Genomic DNA, 17,564 nt, shown 5'->3' on the forward strand with positions numbered 1-17,564 from the left:
TTTTTTTTTTCTTTTTTCTTTTTTCTTTTTATTTAGGAAGTCTCAACCCTGCTATGATTGATAGCAAATGTGTGGATCTAACAGGCACTAGGTTTTCATCTGCAATTTAATTTATCTCTCATCAATTCTCTTGAAGTTGCTAACACAAACCTGCAGTTATTAGTTAAAGTACCACACCTAGCTTGAGACTAGTTAAAGGAGGATAAACCTTGTCAATCTGCTGAAGAATTGCAGTTCTCATGGCAGTGATATAACCAGAGGAGATGACAGTGATTTGTCACAACTACACCTGCTAATGGAACTGCAGTGGCTTCCAAAGGAGAGATTGTCAGGCTCAGGCTGGATGATTTCTGAACAGAACTGGCACGAGTTATTCAGTACACCTCACCCAGTAAACCAGGTATCTACAAAGGGTGTGGAAGACCTGTTTCAAAGGCCTTTTCCCCACCAAAATTTACCAGAAGAACTTTACTCCTGAAAAAACAATACTCAAGGGGTCACATATGCCCTGCAAAACACACCAGTTCAGAAAAGCAAACTGGGATCACGTGAAAATGTATGTCCACCACACTTATGTATCTCAAAAAACCTGTGTAACTTGGTTACATTCATCATTACTCATTCTCATGATCCRTTCTCACTGGCAGGTCCTTACAGGTTAACTGCATGTTTGTAAGACAGCTAAGTCTCCTCACTGGAACAATATCCTTTTGTACATTTTTGTGGCATCATTTTTAAATCTCTGTCCTTTTTATTTTTTGCATCACAGAAGTTCAGGGTTTTCAAGTCAGGACTTGAGAGAACTTGCTCATTATTCAGAAGCGCTTTTATTTTAAAACTTGTGGATGATGGCAATGCAATTCACAGATCTCTCCCGGCTTTATTTCTGTAGCAACAAGTATTTGTATAAGGAAACAATTTTCACCTCTCTGAGGCTGGGTTAACTGTAATGTGGTGGGAGGTGCTGTTGTTTTTAATAGTCCATACTGACTGCATTATCTTTATTTTTCTAGGTCCTATGTACCGGCAAGATAAATAACCTTCACCTTCAGATTCTGTGGTTTTGCTTGATAAAAAAATATTTCTTTTGATTGAAAGATAATTTTTTACGTACATATTATCACTAATTTCTCCTCATTACACTTATCTGCTATAATCTTGAGCTCTAGAAGAAGTTAACTATTTTTCTTTTCTTTTTCCCCAAAGAACTTCACCAGGCCCCATCTCCAGCACTATTTCCTAAACAGAGAAATGTCATCTCTTGCTTTTCCCTCAAAGGAGGTTGAAATACCTCCTGGAAAATTTCCATGGGGAGGATGTCACATGTCTGATTTCCTTTTTTGTGTGTTGCTCTCACAGACAGTCCCCCAACAGCAGCACACACACATTTTTGGCAGCTTGCATTCCCCATCCTGCAGAGTGCAGCAGCACTCACCAGAGAAGGGCAGGAGCAGAAGTGATAAATTACATKTAATGCTGAGCCTGAGACTTGTGTCCATGTCTGCCATTACTCACAGAGGKGGATTTTACGATGTTGCCATTTCATAATTTTCTGGTTTGAGAACYCGATACTCTAGATGTTGTTTCCACTTTTAGTAGCCTCTGGAGTGTCCCAGATATTACYTTATGTTATTGATGGCAGATGTGGCCATAGTCTCTGTGGTATATGAACATTTCTGGTGAAACTGATGTCATTTACTGGTAAATCTAATTTGAGAAAAGAAATCAACTGTGTTGCACACTGTGTATCCATTAGAAAAATAAAGGAACCAAACACTAATAACTCAAAATAATGGAAGTAGTGGGTTTCCTTCTGAGGATTTGCAGACAGCTCAATTGCAAGCCCTCTAAATTGTGCTCGAGCTCTCCAGACACCAGGGGTCTTCAAAAGGTCCCAGTGTGAATTTCTCTGCTGTGAAACACAATGAAGTAATGTTCTAAAGAACAATGAAACCAATCTATTCCAAAAATTTTAACACAGTAATAAAAACATATTTTATTTCCTTTATGGTTGAAGCATAGCTGTCACAGCCATATAGAGACTCMTTTGGAGAGTCCATAACCAGTCTTATGTTCTGCTGGGGAAGTTTCTGCACTAAATCATATGAATTATCAACAATAGGTGCATGAGAACTTTTTTTGTCTTTAAATTCTTACCTTCTTACCTTCAAAGCCGATTAAAGGGCTTAACAAGTATTTGAATCCAATCCACTTACTTCTTGTTTTATTTTCCAATAATCTTAAGAAAAAGCAGTGGAGTTATTAATTATTGACTTTCCCCAAGAGAAGGCAGTCTTCCTGATGATGAAAATTAGATATGAACTAGTCCAAATCTAAGTGTCCCCCAACACCGCTASAGTTTCATCTGTGATTAGACCTGAAATTAGACCAAGCCTTTAATGAAGGTCTGAAATATTCAAATAACATTTTATTTTTATGTATGCAAATTTGCCTTATGTGTTCCAGATGGAACTGCAAATGATGAAACACCAACAGGGTTTGTTGCAGTATTTCACAAGCAAAAGCAGAACAGCTCCAAATTTCCCAAGAAATATTTTCTTGTAAGATCTCCAGATTTGTTCTAAACCTCAAACTATTCAAAGAGTTTAACTGAACTCTGTCTAGCCAYCAAAAGTCTCTATATTTAGATGAACAGAACCTGAAAAAGAGCACATAAAAGTTTGCCTTTTTTAATGAAAACACATGTAAAATGCACTTTAAGTGGCAACCAGGATGAAAAGAGGAAAAATGAGACATGGAAGTTGGAAAAGATGTGTGTTGGGGGAGAAGTGAGAATAGTAAATATTAGTTTTAGTGATGAAGTTCTGGTAGGTTTAGGGAGAAAAATTGTTCTAGGTATTGTGATGGTGTAATCCATATAAAAATTATTAAGATTTTTTGTGACTGTTTTAGGTGCTGGATCATGTTATTAATGAACAGAAAGAAAGAAAAGGAGAAAAATAAAAGTACTGCTATCTCCTTTGTAATCAATCAGCTACTACTGAACAAAAGCATTTAAGATTCAAAACCACACCAAGGCAATAATTTTCCAGAACAATCCTTTCAGTATGGTCCTTTAAATTCTCATCCTAAGTGCTGGAGGTTACTGAAAGAACTTAAGCTTGAAAATCCCATTAATGAGCTACTTTATTTCACCATCTGAGAATTAAGAACTTTTTCAGAGTCTGTGAAAAACTTTCTACTTTCTTGAGTCAAGGAACTGGAAAAAAACTCCAAAATATTAAATCTAATAGCAGAGATTTGTTGCCTTTGTATGGTACATCAACCTACTTATCCAAAAGTGAGGAGGTATCTGGGAATATAAATAAACCAGAGATAATTTGGTGCATGCAACCTTGTTAACCATTTTTAAAATGTGATAAAGCATTGTATCCTGAGAGTGAATCAAGAAATGAAAGTAAACATTTTTAAAAATAGCAATGTCACATTCCCAAGAAAATTTTAATAGGCCATGACTGTCTAATTTGCTCTTTATAACTCTTAATTCTCTTCCTGCTTTGTCTGGAAACTGGACTACCTGCCATTTGCTCTTTGAAACTCAGAATAATTAAAAATCCATTATACTTCCCTCTCTCCAATGACAGTACATAAATTAAGCTTCAGCAGTGTTGAAACACACACAAAAATTGATATGACCCTTTCAAAGTGTCACTCATCTGCAATGCAAATTTCTAATGGGTGATCAGAAATTCAGCAAATATTTTTTTCATTTAGAACTCAATCTTTTACAGCTAAGTAGTGTTCATTTGTTGATTCACAGTTCARAAGTTACTGAGGTGTTTATTTTTGTTAATCAAATGCACACTTCTCTAGTTATTTTTATATTCCAGAGCTCCCAGTAGTCAGCCTCAAGGATGCCCCAGTGCCTCTCAGCACAAAGAGCTGCAAAAATATGCAGCCAGGCTTTCACTTTAAAAAGTGTCCACWTTTAGTAACTCAACAAGAAGTAATAAGCAGCAAGTTCTGATAAAGTSTATTTGCCTTTTGTCTTCGTTCATGTTTACATATTTTTATTTTAGATAAAAGTTAACWTAGCCCAGTGCTCCCCAGAGGTCTTTGGCTCAAACCTCAAACCCACAAAAAGGAAGAAGTAGTTGCAGTTAGCCTGGGTCAGATGTATGTGTATAACACTTTTCAAGCAGCTGATATTTGTCTTGATTAGTGCTTTTCCTTTTAATTTTATTCTGTGAAAAAAAATGTGTTCTTCTAAGATTTTCTGAAGATGCTTGGATGGGTTTTCCACTTCTTATTCTCAACCCTTGTTAAAAGGTGTGTACTGAAAATAGTAACAGAAATGTTTGCTGGAARCCACTTCTAGAACTCATGTAGTGGAACCTTTTGTTCAAGGCATAAAAGAAAAATGTCAAAAATTTGCTATTGTTTTGTGTTATTTGTGTCTTTTGTATTGAATAAGTTAGGCTTCCTGGGAAAATATGTATTTGAAAAATGGAAAAAATAGGCACAAACTCTCTGAATTCCTACTTAAAAAAAAAMCATAAACTTTGGATGTTTAACTTTGTGACTGACAACTATGACTGTTTTTTAATTTGCTTTTTGCAAAAATGTGTGCAAATTTGCCTTAGAATGAAACGTAAACTTGCAAGCAAGTCTCTTMTTTTTACTTATTTCTTTCAGGCATTGGCTTGAATACTCCCCAAGGGATTTCTTGATGGAAATCTTCACATCAGATTCTGATGGCTGCACAGTGAGATGAGTAGAGACAAAGGGCAAATCCAAGGGTGTAGAGGTTCACGTTGAAGGCACCCACATCACTTCTGTGTCTCTGAAAACATTAATGTTTGGAAAGTTTTCTCCACATTTCCTTTAACAGCTAGAAATTCTTTTGTTTGGTTCGGTTTTTAATTAAATTCCAGGGTTTTTTAAAAAAAAAATATTTTAGTTATTATATGAACCTGGAGTAATCTCATTCACTATTTCAGATTTTCATGCATCTACTCTCTGGCCTAATCATAATTAATGTCCTGACATATTTGTAAAATCCCTTGGGCATCTTTAATTTATGCTCTTTTTTTTTTTTGACTCCACTTTTGGGGGTTTTCTTCATACCTGAACTGGTTGTGAGATACCAGATAAATCTTGGATGTTTGAGCAGCTATGGTGATGTTATTGGTTGATTCTGGATACCATAGGTAAGACTGGTTTTAATTCAGAAATTGATCAGTCTTATGTAGCAACACTGATCTTGTGCTCTCCTCTAGGTGGAACTTGCCAGAGTTAAAGTAAAGATCTAGATCTCTGTCRTAATTTACCTGAGGTCTCTCTCTAGCTGAGTGAGGTAGCAAATTCCAGGTCATGATTAATCTTGCTGTTTAGCTAAAATAGGCCAGATGGAGACGTCGAGGGGAGTCTCATTTTCTGCTTTGGGTGTAGAAGGAACCAATGAGACTCAGCACAGCTTTAATTATTTTTTTTGTAATGGACATCTAAATGCAGGTTAGCAGATCTTGCCAGAGATAAGTTAAATAAAAATTACTTGGAAACAATGCAGTCTATGTGGGTGTATTGTTTCTTTTTTTTTATTTTTTTTTATTCTCTTTTAAATTAGAGGGAAAGCATTTGAGTTAAGAACATTTAGTGAAGCACCAGAAAAGAGCACTTAGGCAGGTTATAAAATCCCAGTCACTGGAGGATTTTATGACAGGGGAGAACAAATATTTTTCAGAATAGATGGATGGACAGAGAAAGCAAAAGCCACTTAYAATTCATACAAGATATACAAGGAAAAGATGAGAAAAATATGTAGTTATGTGTGAGCCCTCTTGCACTGGAATAAGGGGCACGATGAACATGTTTCTGCTGTTCTTCCCTTGAAACATGAGAGTAAAAAGACTGGGAAAATGATGACTCTTCTCTTTGCACATTGGATACTGTAAAATGTGTTTTTSTTATACTGGCTGTGAGGAACGCCACATTATTTTCTACGTTCCTGAGTAGGACTTCCTTTCTAATACACTTAGAGTTCCTCAGAGAGACAATACACTGAACAAATAAAAACACCTTGGAAATGGAGACAACATGAATTTTATAACCTACTCACCAACCTACACTTCTGGGATGAAGAAAATACTTAATTTTATCCCTCAAGGAACTAGGACACGGTGAAACTTGTTTCTATTATGATCTCAAAGCTGCAGCATGGGTGGGGGTATGAAGGAAATTAATTGGGATTTAGGTAAGTATCAGAAAACGGGCAGACTGTTAGACATTCCTGATGGGGTGTCCAACGACCAGCTGGACTATACTGCACTTTCTGCCTAATCTCTCCATCAAAACACTTATAAGCACCTGTAAGACAGAAAATCTAAGGAAAAAATTTCTAAGGAAATAGAGAGAGGCGTAGTTTGTAAAGAGGTTATAAATCCATTTCTGTTTGCCAGTTTAAGGTCTTCACTTTGGGATTACACAGAGCAAATTATTTTTCTCAGCCCTAGCTTAACAATTTTTKAAGTGGTGACAGGGTGGCAGGAAGGGGATAAGGGAAACTTTGTGAGATAAYAAGTGCTACAAGGACTTTGGGAAGAAAGAACATAAAAGAACTTTTAAATGTGAACATTCCACTGAGTACCAGAAAAAGACATAAAAGATACTACCTCCCAGTCTTTCCAGCTGAAGGCTTGAAAAGAGAGAAAAATATTTTCTTAGCACTATTTCTTGGTTGTGTCTGTGAGTTTATAGGAACTTGTCACACTTCCCAATATATAATGCCAAGATTCACAGATATTTCATGTGCTTGTATAACGTAGTTGTCTTGTGTAGAGAATAGCCCAATTTTTCAGTTTCAGAGCTACTTTGCTAAAATTTGCTGCCAGTAGATACCAGGTATCTCTTGAGATATTATTTTAAGCAAAGTCAACGGACAAAACATCAACAAAAATAGAATCAKTACAAGCAGACTCTGCATGATTCTCAAACTACGTGTCCCTTTAGTTAATAAAAGAACGCCAGTCATTAATTCCTCTGGCTCCAATTCCTTTCTAAGTTCCTTTTGCTTTGTATGCTTTTTTTTCTTTCCCCTGTGATTGTTCCCTACATGTAGCTGTTAAAGRTATTTTAGGTACAGACAGAGATTGCCTGTAGCACTGACTAAATGAGACTGTCACATAGGAAGGCTGTAAATGCACACAAATAATAAAGTAAAATCTAGGACTGTGGCTACCACCACCTGTTCATAATAAGCTCTCATGGCCTCTGGCAAAGCAAGAAACTGAAGATGAAACAATACTTTCAATTGCATAAGGGGGTGTTTTTCCTGGGTGGTACAATGCAAAAGGTGTGTCACAGGAATCTCTGTGGGGGTGGGTGGAGAAAAGTCATCATGGGAACGCAGGTCACTGTGAAAGGTCCTGGAAAATATTTATAGAAGGCTGTGAAGAACTCTCCAAAGAGAAGAACCAGCATTTTGCTCCATTTAAAACTGAATGGGGCAGTTTCCTGATCCGCAGCTGGAAAGGAAGGATAGGGCACTTCAGGAGTGTGGACAGAGAGAGAATGAGTTTAATCCTTCATCTGTGGGTACAGCTCAGACCTCTTGGTATAAAGATGTGCTGCTTCCACATGAGCAAAGGAATGGCCAGAGAAGTTTCAATACTCTTAAGAACAAAATAAAAAAGAGACCATATGGAAATTGTTACTACAGTTATCAGTCCTAACAGGTTTCTCTTTTCTCTACCATTTTTTCTCTTCTTCTACCATCTAGTGTTTGCTTTCTGGCCACCATCTCATCTCCATGACATTTCAGCAGCTCTGCCCTACCCATGCCATACCAGGTTCAGATGTTTTTCATTGGCCACAATTGTCTGATCCAGTGTTTACATCTAACTCTCTCCTCTTAAAGAAACACATTAATTTAGTGCTTGACCAGCCTGATATATCTTTTGTCAATCAGATTTCTTTATCTGAGGGCACTTACTGTGGTTGACAAGCCTATACAGAGCATTGTGATCAAACAGCACAAAATTGGACCTCTTTGGTCCAATGTAATGAATCAAACCCACAATTTCCCTTCACAAAAATCAGCAGTACACAATCCATTTCCCACTGGTTCAATCTTCCAACAGGCATTTTCTAACCAGACAATTAACCTGTTTGTCAGGTGAGTATGTGCATATGGAACAGCCATTTGTAGCACCTATTAGTAGTACACGTTGTGTGTGTTTTGATGACACACTTGAWCATTTTCCTCCATAAAGATTCACAGGATTCTCATATAGAGCTTTTTGAGCCCTTAGACAATCTACAGAAACTTGACAGTTGTTAGACTTTTCTCCAAATATTTGAGTCACATTTTCAAAGTATTTTTCATATACTATCACTTTCACCTAGAAAAATTATTAAATGAGGGCAACAAACATTATTATTCACAGGCCACACTTATCAGAAACGTCTGGATGAGGACAGCAGCAGTATCTGAAACGTGTTTATAAGCTCTATTTTGGCTCTTCAGAGTTGACTTGTCATAAATTGAAATACCTGACACTGATACMAGCAAACTGTGTGCCCCATTAAGTTTCCCACCTGGCAGGGCTTTCCTCAAAGAAGTACAGCTATTTCAAAAACTGCAGGGGTGTGCTTGAGCTCCCCAGACATCAAGGACTGTTCTCAGCTGAACAGAGATCCAGCTCCACATCTGTGCCTTTCAAGGAGCACCACARGTCTGTGGTCAAACTCAAGTGGGAAATAACTTGCTAAGGGTGTCTGAAACGTGGTCTCATAACAACAGAGCCATGTCCTGCCAGAAGCCTTGCAGAGACCTGCCAAAATGGTGGGAGAGGGGAAAAAAGAGGTAAATAAATACACTCCCCAAAGCTATAAATCCATGGCACAAAAAGGAGCTGTCAGTCACAGCTGATTGAGCATCTCTTCAGAGAACAAACTCTCTCACTTTCCTGACATGCTTTGATGAACAGTGAAATAGTTAAGCATCTTGACTTTTACAGATTCTCAAGAAGAAGTACACTTGCTAGATCACAGTGCTTCATGGTGGACAAAGTCATGCYTTCGCTGTCAGTTTCTACATACAAGCCTGCAAAATCTCAGTATGGGAAGATTTTAGGAAGTTAAAGAGAAGAATTAATGATAATCTTAAGCGCCTCTGGCAGAAACATTTTATACATGCAAATGTATATGCAGTGGTTTTCTGTTAAAAAAGGATAAGTAATGCATTTTTTTTGGGTTTTACATCTTTGCCAGAGATGAATTCTCTTCAACCAGAACTCTTCTGTAATAGCATGAAAATATGTGATATAAGTGTGATATAAGATCATTTGAAAATTCCCAYGTTTCACAATCTTAAATATCTGCTGGGGGAACAGCCAAACAAACAGCAAGATGAAATAGAAATAATTGGTACCTAAATCGAAAAACTGTGCATGAGCATGTGAGCAATAGAGACAGAAATCTTTAATGAACACACAGCTGTTCATTTCCAGCTCAACCGTTAATTTTGCTTCTAAATCTCATAATCAATATTGTTCTTTTCAGGGTGAACCTGGTAACTCTGTTCCTCCTTTAACTCTGTTTCTCACAGAGCACCTGGGATTCTTTAACCTCATTCCTAAGGCTGGAATGCTGCCCTATGTTCTCTGCTTTTTGAGAGTCTTTGCATYTGAGCACCTCTTAGGGGTCTGGATTTTTAAGGATCTCTCATGTTGCTGTCAGACAGATGATGGAGCAATGAGTGACATAATACCAKTTTTTGCTGTATTTTTCCCTTTTTCCTGTCAATGAAAGAAGGGAAGTGAGCTCATTTACTCTTTACAATGTCCCAAACTGTTTGTTCTTCCCGAGAGGTGTGATTAAAAAAAAATAATGGTCAAATAAATGGCCTTCTTCATATGACACAACATTTACACATAGTATCAAAAAAAGGAGGATTATATTGGGAAAATGGAATTCCTTTGTTTGTGCTTCTAAAGAATTGAAAATTATCAGCACATTCCTGTGCAGGTACAGGCAGTTTTCCACTAACTTAAACCTCTGTTTTCAGAGCTGCAATATCAGAGCTTTTATAAACCATGCTAATTTTCAAGTATGGCAATTCAGGAGGCTATTGTGGGCTTGCTGGCTTGTTTTTTTGTTTTTTTTTTTTTTTTTTTTTTTTTTAATACTATGGGATGTTAATTTAATCATTTTAACTGCATAGTTTAGGGTGATACTTACCTTTAATATCTAGAAAAATGGACACCTGCTAATGCTGTTCTGAACAGCCTATTTGTGAAAAACAAAGTGGGTCAATCATTGCAGTGAAAACAGTGTTCACCTGACCAGACCTTGGCGCTGATTAAACCTGATGATTAAGCAGATGTCTGTTCTCCAGTGTCCTCCTAAAACCTGCATGGGAGCTCAACAGACAGAAAGTCTTCTTTTTCAAATAGGACTTTTGAGTACAACCAATATAATTTAGAAACTGAAGAAATCATTCAGTCTTACTTCACCTTATATCCATTAAAAAAAAAAAAAAAAAAAAAAAAAAAAAACAAAAAAAAAAAAAAAAACCCCTGATATACTAGTTATCTCATTGAAGATGTGTTGCAACACAAAATGGCAAGTTTTTATTTAGATGACCATGTAACCACATTGCAATCAAATGTACAAATAAAACTTTAACCATTGTAAAAAGCCTCCTTTAACTGATCTTTTTTATAAACTCTCACAGTAATCTGTGCAAGTTCAGTCCCCAGCTGGAAAGGCTCTTGTCCTTGATCATTCAATATGACCAATGACATAGCACTGCAGAGTGATAAACCATACCACAGCAGCTTTGGATACTCTAAAACTATATTGCATAATCTATTAACTTTTATGTCATTACAGAATAATGTGGAGAGCCTTCAGTCATAAACAAAAATGTCCAGTAGTTGTTCAGATTTATTTTGAAAACTCATTTTTAGCTGAGCACTAAAAGTAAAATATGAACTGCATTTTGAAGCTTGTGTTTTGAAAGCACATTGTGCATTAATATTTAATTTCTAATATAACAGTTCTACAATCTATTTATATAAAGCAGTAAGAGGTTACAGTATAATAAAGAACTATGRAATGTTTTTAATAAAGCCTATTTTTACACATGAAGTTGTGGGCACACTTAAGGGACCACAATGTATATAGATTTTTATGCCTTCAACAGATGGACCATGTTTTGCTGAAAAGGACATATAAGTCTGTGTGGATCATTGAATGAATTCCTGAAAACATGTTCATACATTTCTGAGCTTATATTTCACCACAATAATTTACACTGAAAAGTAAAGAGAAAAACACAGGTTTTATTATCAGGGAAGAAAAGGTCAATAAACAGAATAAAACATGGTTCAATGAGCAACTAAAATTGTTTCTGATAACAGTGTAATTATTGCACCAGTGACTATTTCAATTGCTTTCAACAGAATTTTTCCCTTGCCTTCAATTTTTCTTATATTTACTAATGAAATATAGGATGTACCAATTACAGAAGCTWAATTATTTATCAGATTCCATTTATTTCATAAATATTTGTTCAACTTTGTTATTTTTAGTGTTAATTTTCTAAAAAAAATTAACTTTATGATATCAAAGCATTTAAAGAATTAGCAGTGAATCTTTGTTACATAGAATTTTTTGTTTGAATATAATGTCTTAGGAGTCCAATAGACCTTCAAATAAAATAATGCATTTTCTGCAGCTAAAATCCTAGTTYGCATAATTTGCGCAAGTTATGTATTGCAACCATTCAGAAAATTACTAAATTCTTAAAAATTAAAAAACTAATCTAAAATTTACTCTTCAATTTTGCTAAACTTGCAGTTCTTGATATGGCCTTTAGACACCCTCTCAACAGTAACAAATTTACTGAAACAATGAGGAAGAGTACAAAATGACATATTGGTATWCATTTTATTTTCTGAAACAGCTGACATGAGTTGGCATTCAGATTATTGACACCTATATTTAGGTGTCTGCATGTGGATATTCCCTTTTTTGGTCTTCTGGGGGGAGGTAGTTGGTCTTTTAAATCTAGAAGATATCTGTATATTGAAATAAACACATTTGGTGTGAAAGGATAGGTTTAGACAATTGTCTGTTCAAAAAATTGTCAGACGAAATCTCTAGATAGTTTATAAGAAGCAGAGAGAGCACATGAACTTCAGAGTTCTTTTCAGCTTCTATATGAAGATCTAGAAAAGCTGCAAATTTTTTCCMATCGTATCAGCCAAAGAAAATGTCATGATAAACTAAAGTGACTGAACTACGACTGACGTGTGAGAAGATTCCAGATCTAGCTAAAATCTGACCTGTCTCTTCCATCAACAGCAAAAGTAAGAGGTTGGATGATGAAATTTCCTTCTTTCTCCTGCACCTGCACTGGAGATGAGATCATCTGTAGTGGATGATTCACCTCCCAGCTTCAAAGAATTCTCAATCCTAAGAGTCTTTTTTAAATCTGAGTGATCTGATCAGGAAATCACCCACTTAAAGGCCATCCTGACACCATTCTGAGGTGAACCCCACTCCGGGTGGCCACAAAGAAGAGGAAAGGCTGACCTTCTCTTTTGTCAGTTGAAATTTGGGCACATTGAGCTTGCTGAGCTACAGAGAGCACCTTGACTTTCTGGGTCATTGTCATCATCATGAATMCCAGACATGATGTGGGCTGGGGTTGGAACACATGCCAAGGGTCACTCYAATTCCCTGAAACCTGACAAAAAAACCCCCAGACTGTAGTTAACTCTACATTTTCTTAACAAATAAGAGCAATTGAATGGGCTATGGTATTTCCTGTGTGTTTCTAAGCTCTCTATCATTATACATCTACAAAGAATTGCTTGAAAATCAACTCTTCAATAAGAGAGTATGAAACTGCAATAGATCATTTTATGTTAGTAGGGTATAGTTTGCTGGGGCTTTGTTGGTTTTTCTGGCAGGAATTTTAGAAATGATTCAGAGATTATAAAGCAACATAAAGACCAGCTTTGAAAGAGAGGATATACTGCTCACTGTGATTTGTATGAGCTAATCTCTAATGYCTCTTTGGGAAAAAAACATCAACTGAATCTTATATTCCATTGCATACATTAGCAATGACTACTTATTAATCTTATAACCTTTTCTAATTAACAGAGTAAATTCCAAAATGAATACAAATTGAATGTATCCAAGGGTAAAATATATTCAGCTATGCAATGTGCCCTTACATTTGCTGAAATATCTACGAAGTAAGTGGTGTGTCACAGAAATAATCTGTTCCATTTCTTTTTCRTTCGATTTTAGTCAACAAGAAAAGAAGTGCCAGCAGCTGGCACTTTCCAAGCAGCACATCTGTGTCAATCTTATATATTATCATAGGCATGGACAGTAAAATTGCATTGTTGCTGCCTCTGTTGCTATTGCAGCTGTTGCTTTWTACTGTGTGCTACAGTCCTTTCTTCCAAATATGTGACCAATGAAAAGTAGGAGAGAAATCTGAAGGGCAAATTTAAATCTGACATCTTAAAGTCGTAAGGTGCAATGTACAAATTAATTCCTGGGATGAAAGATGCTAATGAAAAATATTACGTATGAATTGACACTGCATGGAAATTCTGCTGTGCGTGTTTCAAACATCAGTTTGTTCCATAAAACCCAGCACAGACAAAGCTGCATGCCGGAACCATTATCACAAAAAGGGCTACAAACACCCACAGAGATCAGGACATGGTAAAACAAAGAAAAAATACCTATTGTTATTTCTTAGCTGGAATCAAACTGGTATAGTTTCATGAAAAAGAGGCAAAAAATATAAAGAGATGGAACCTGGTTGTAGTAAAAGTTTGACAGTTTTGGTATTGAAGGAAGGCAAAGAATTTACATGCAGTCCTTTAGAAGCACCTGACTCTCATTCCAATATCCGTAGAGGAATTAAAAAGATGCATTAAACATCCAGCTTTAATTGCCCATTCTTATCCAGGAAACAAACAGAAATGCTGGAGTACAGGTGACACATTACTTCAGCTGGAACCCATTTTGGCACACTCAACTCTGGAATCAAAGTACGTGTATTTTTCGTTTGTGGGAAAAGGGCTCAAATTCGAGGACACATTTGTAAAACCAGAATTAATATTTTACTGGGATAATTACTTGGAGAAAACATGAAACATATAAGAATAAAATCAGAACTGTTTTTAATTTATACTGCCCATAACAAAACACTCTAAAATATCCAGTTAAGACAATTGCATCAATTCCACRATACACCAAACAAGACAGACAGGAGGAGGCATAAATCTGAGATTATTAGTTAGATTATATTCATCGATTATTAGATGAATATAGAATATTAGATTATATAGTCATCTTTTAAATGTACATTTCTGTGTATAAGAATAYACATGAAATGCATACAGGCTTCTTTCAGTGATGCMCAGTGACAGGACCAGAGGTAACGAGCACAAAGTGGAACACCAGAGGCTCCCTCTGAGCATCAGGAAACACATTTTGATCCTGTGAGTGTGACTGAGCATTGGCACAGATTGCCCAGRGAGATTGTGGACTCTCCACCCTTGGAGATACTCAAATACCAYCATAMCTGTTTCTCAGGAACTGGCTCTAGRTGGCTTGGCTTGACCAAGGAGTTGGAACAGATGAACTCTGGATGTCCCTTTCCACTTCAACTGTTCTGTGATTTTGTGATTGCATCATTAGATCATATATGATTTTTAAAAATCTGTGACTTAATAAAGTTGTCTGTTTAATTAAGAAAAGTAACTTCTGTAGTAACGCCATAAAGAAAAATTATGACTCCTTTGCAGCTGAGTAAGTTTAGCCCAGAGACATTTTATAGGTGTTAATCTGTGTGGCTGAAYGTAGATATTAAATATGTTGAGTCTCTTTGACTCACATCCCCAAAGACATTTACATGCTAAAGTTCCATGGACTGAAATTGATGAAATCATGATTAAATTTAAATTAACTGAATTCTCACTGCCTGAAACTCTTCAATGTATTTGTTSTTCTCTCTTTAACAGGAAGGTATGTCGAACAGGAGATTTCCATCACTGCCTAGTTTTCCTTAGTACAGCTCTTACTTTTTGAACTGTATGGCTACCATCATATTCTGTAAAAATACCAAAATTAAAACTGATTTTTTTTTAAATGGAATTTTCTCTTCTTACTACCACTCCAAAATGCATACAAATATCACCACAAGAGTAACTCAAAATTGAAGTGTGACAGTCAATGTAGATACAGTTTTACATTCATATTTTCCTTCAAAAATGGTAGCTCCACTATAACATTCTAGGTAGCAATAAAAAAGAAACAAACAACCCCCCACCCAATATGCGTACAAACCTCAAAGAAAACCCACATTTTGCACAAAGGATAGAATGTCTTCTGGAGGGAAATTGAGATATGTTAAGTTTTATTTTGAGCAATACTAACCTCAGATTTTTGTCCCTTTTTTAATAGCATGATGATAGGCAGACACGAAGCCACCATGGCATGAATGCAGCCATTGTTTATGTCACTCACTTCTGATGTCAGCCCACTTTCTGCTCAGCTAAAACTATGCCAGGCAACATTACATGGCACCAATTAAATTTTTAGTTATTCAAACAAATCTTTGCTGTTAGAAAAATCCATTTTTTTACTTGGAGATCCTTAGAATAGGGTTTCTTGTAAAAGAAAAAAAAACAAAACAAAACAACTAATTTTGGAGTGAAATGAAAATATGGCAGTGTAAAAAAATAATTTCTGTGCAGCGATTTCTGGTTAGCTTCAGCTGCAGAGGCCACAGGACCCATTGGAAATCTGAGCTGTAACAYCACAGGCAGCTCCTACTGTTCAGCAAACAGGCGACACAGGTGTTTAAATTGGACAAAAGTATTGGAAACACTAACCATATCCAAGCATTCTGTTTCAGTATACTCTCCCATCTGCAGTTTGCTCTCCATTTCTAGGCAACCATTCAAGAGTCTGGGTTTTTGAGCTCTTCTCATTTTGCTCAGATTTTATATRCAAACTAGGTCCTTGTGCATACACAGAATCCAGTAGCTTTGTGCACTCAGTTGCTTAGTTCAGGCACTTCCAGTGACAAACCATGCAACTGAAAAATAAAGCTCCATGCTTCCACCTATTTGAAAGTTTTCTTAATATTCTGTATATGTTTAATCCTCTTTATTTGCTGCTTCCTCAATTTGTCATACAAATATCTTCTTCCCACTGAGATCAAACCTAAAATAAAACTTGCATTCCATGGGTAAAGGCCTCCCCTCAGACACCTGGAAAATGATCCTTCTCTGTCTGACATCTTTTATCAGAAAAGCCAGTCTCCCTGTCTGTTAGGGTTAGCACCAGTGCAATTATGGCTGTCACAACACAGTTATCCCAGTTAATAGGCTGAGTGCATCCCAGTGAAATAAGGAACAATTAGTAATTACAGCTCCCAATAACACAGATCCCATTCCACCTCGTTTTTGTGATGAAAGGGAGTTAAACACAAGCCTGAACTGCTGTGTAGGGCTCCTGACCCACCAGCACCTGGGCTGCCTCCCTCACTGTCTGAATTAATTTACTTCTTTTGGGATGAAACTAAAGCTGGTATTTTAAACTSTCATGTTTCAGAAAGCAAAAGTAAAAGTCTTCCTTAGCAGGGACTTCTTCTTTATTTCCTCCTGGTTATATTTAAGCCAGCTCCTACTTCCCCTGTCTTTATTTTAAGGTTTCTTTCATACTTCAATTAATTTGATTGATATCCATTCAAACATACCATCAAAGTTTTATAAAACTTATAACAAATCCCCTGGAATATATGCCAGGTCATCTTAGTATAACATGGCACTTAAAATTTGYCAATTCTCAGGGTGTGACTACAAGAAATAACATAATTTGGCTATCTCTGGCTGACTTGCTCCTTGTGATGGGAAAACGCCAACCTCTTCTACTTTAAAGCTCTCCCAGTGAGAAAYATTTTGGTCTCTCTCCAGTCTGTAGGCGATACACAGTCAATGAAAGCTCTTTTGCAAAGTATTCCTCCTCCAGYGAGGAGGTGGCAGACAGGCATGGACATGGGAGAGGGTCAGAGATAATAAAAAGGTGATAACTTTTACAAACTTAGTAGGGCAAACCAGAAAAATCACATAACCTTCAAAATCACCTTCTCTTTCCTCTTCCTTGCTCCCTCTGCTTTGCCATCACGTGGAGTCTCTCTTGAAACATGCGAGGGATGGGTGAAACAGATAAAGCCGAAACTTTGAGAAGGAGAGAAGCCAAGAGACTCCTGGAGCTGCCAGTTTCAGTATAGGGGCGGCAGAGTGAGAGCAAAGCCCCCAACTCCTACCCCAAAACACAGTTCTGTTTGTTTGGGGAGTGTGCCCAGAAGCATCCAACTCCTGGAGAGTGAAAAAGAAAAAGGGAGAAGCACAGGGGAAGGGAGTGATGGCTGGAAGGACTAGAAATCACAAGACTGAAGACTGACTTTTGGGCTGGAAAAGCTGCCTTGCCTCCAGCTGCTGATCACCAAAATGACAGAACTGGCCATTCCAGTTTTCCCAGGTAGAACAGGGCTGGTA

Source organism: Malurus melanocephalus, unplaced genomic scaffold, assembly GCF_030028575.1.
Source record: "Malurus melanocephalus ecotype Western Australia unplaced genomic scaffold, MMel_1.1 scaffold_1, whole genome shotgun sequence".
Classification (NCBI taxonomy): domain Eukaryota; kingdom Metazoa; phylum Chordata; class Aves; order Passeriformes; family Maluridae; genus Malurus; species Malurus melanocephalus.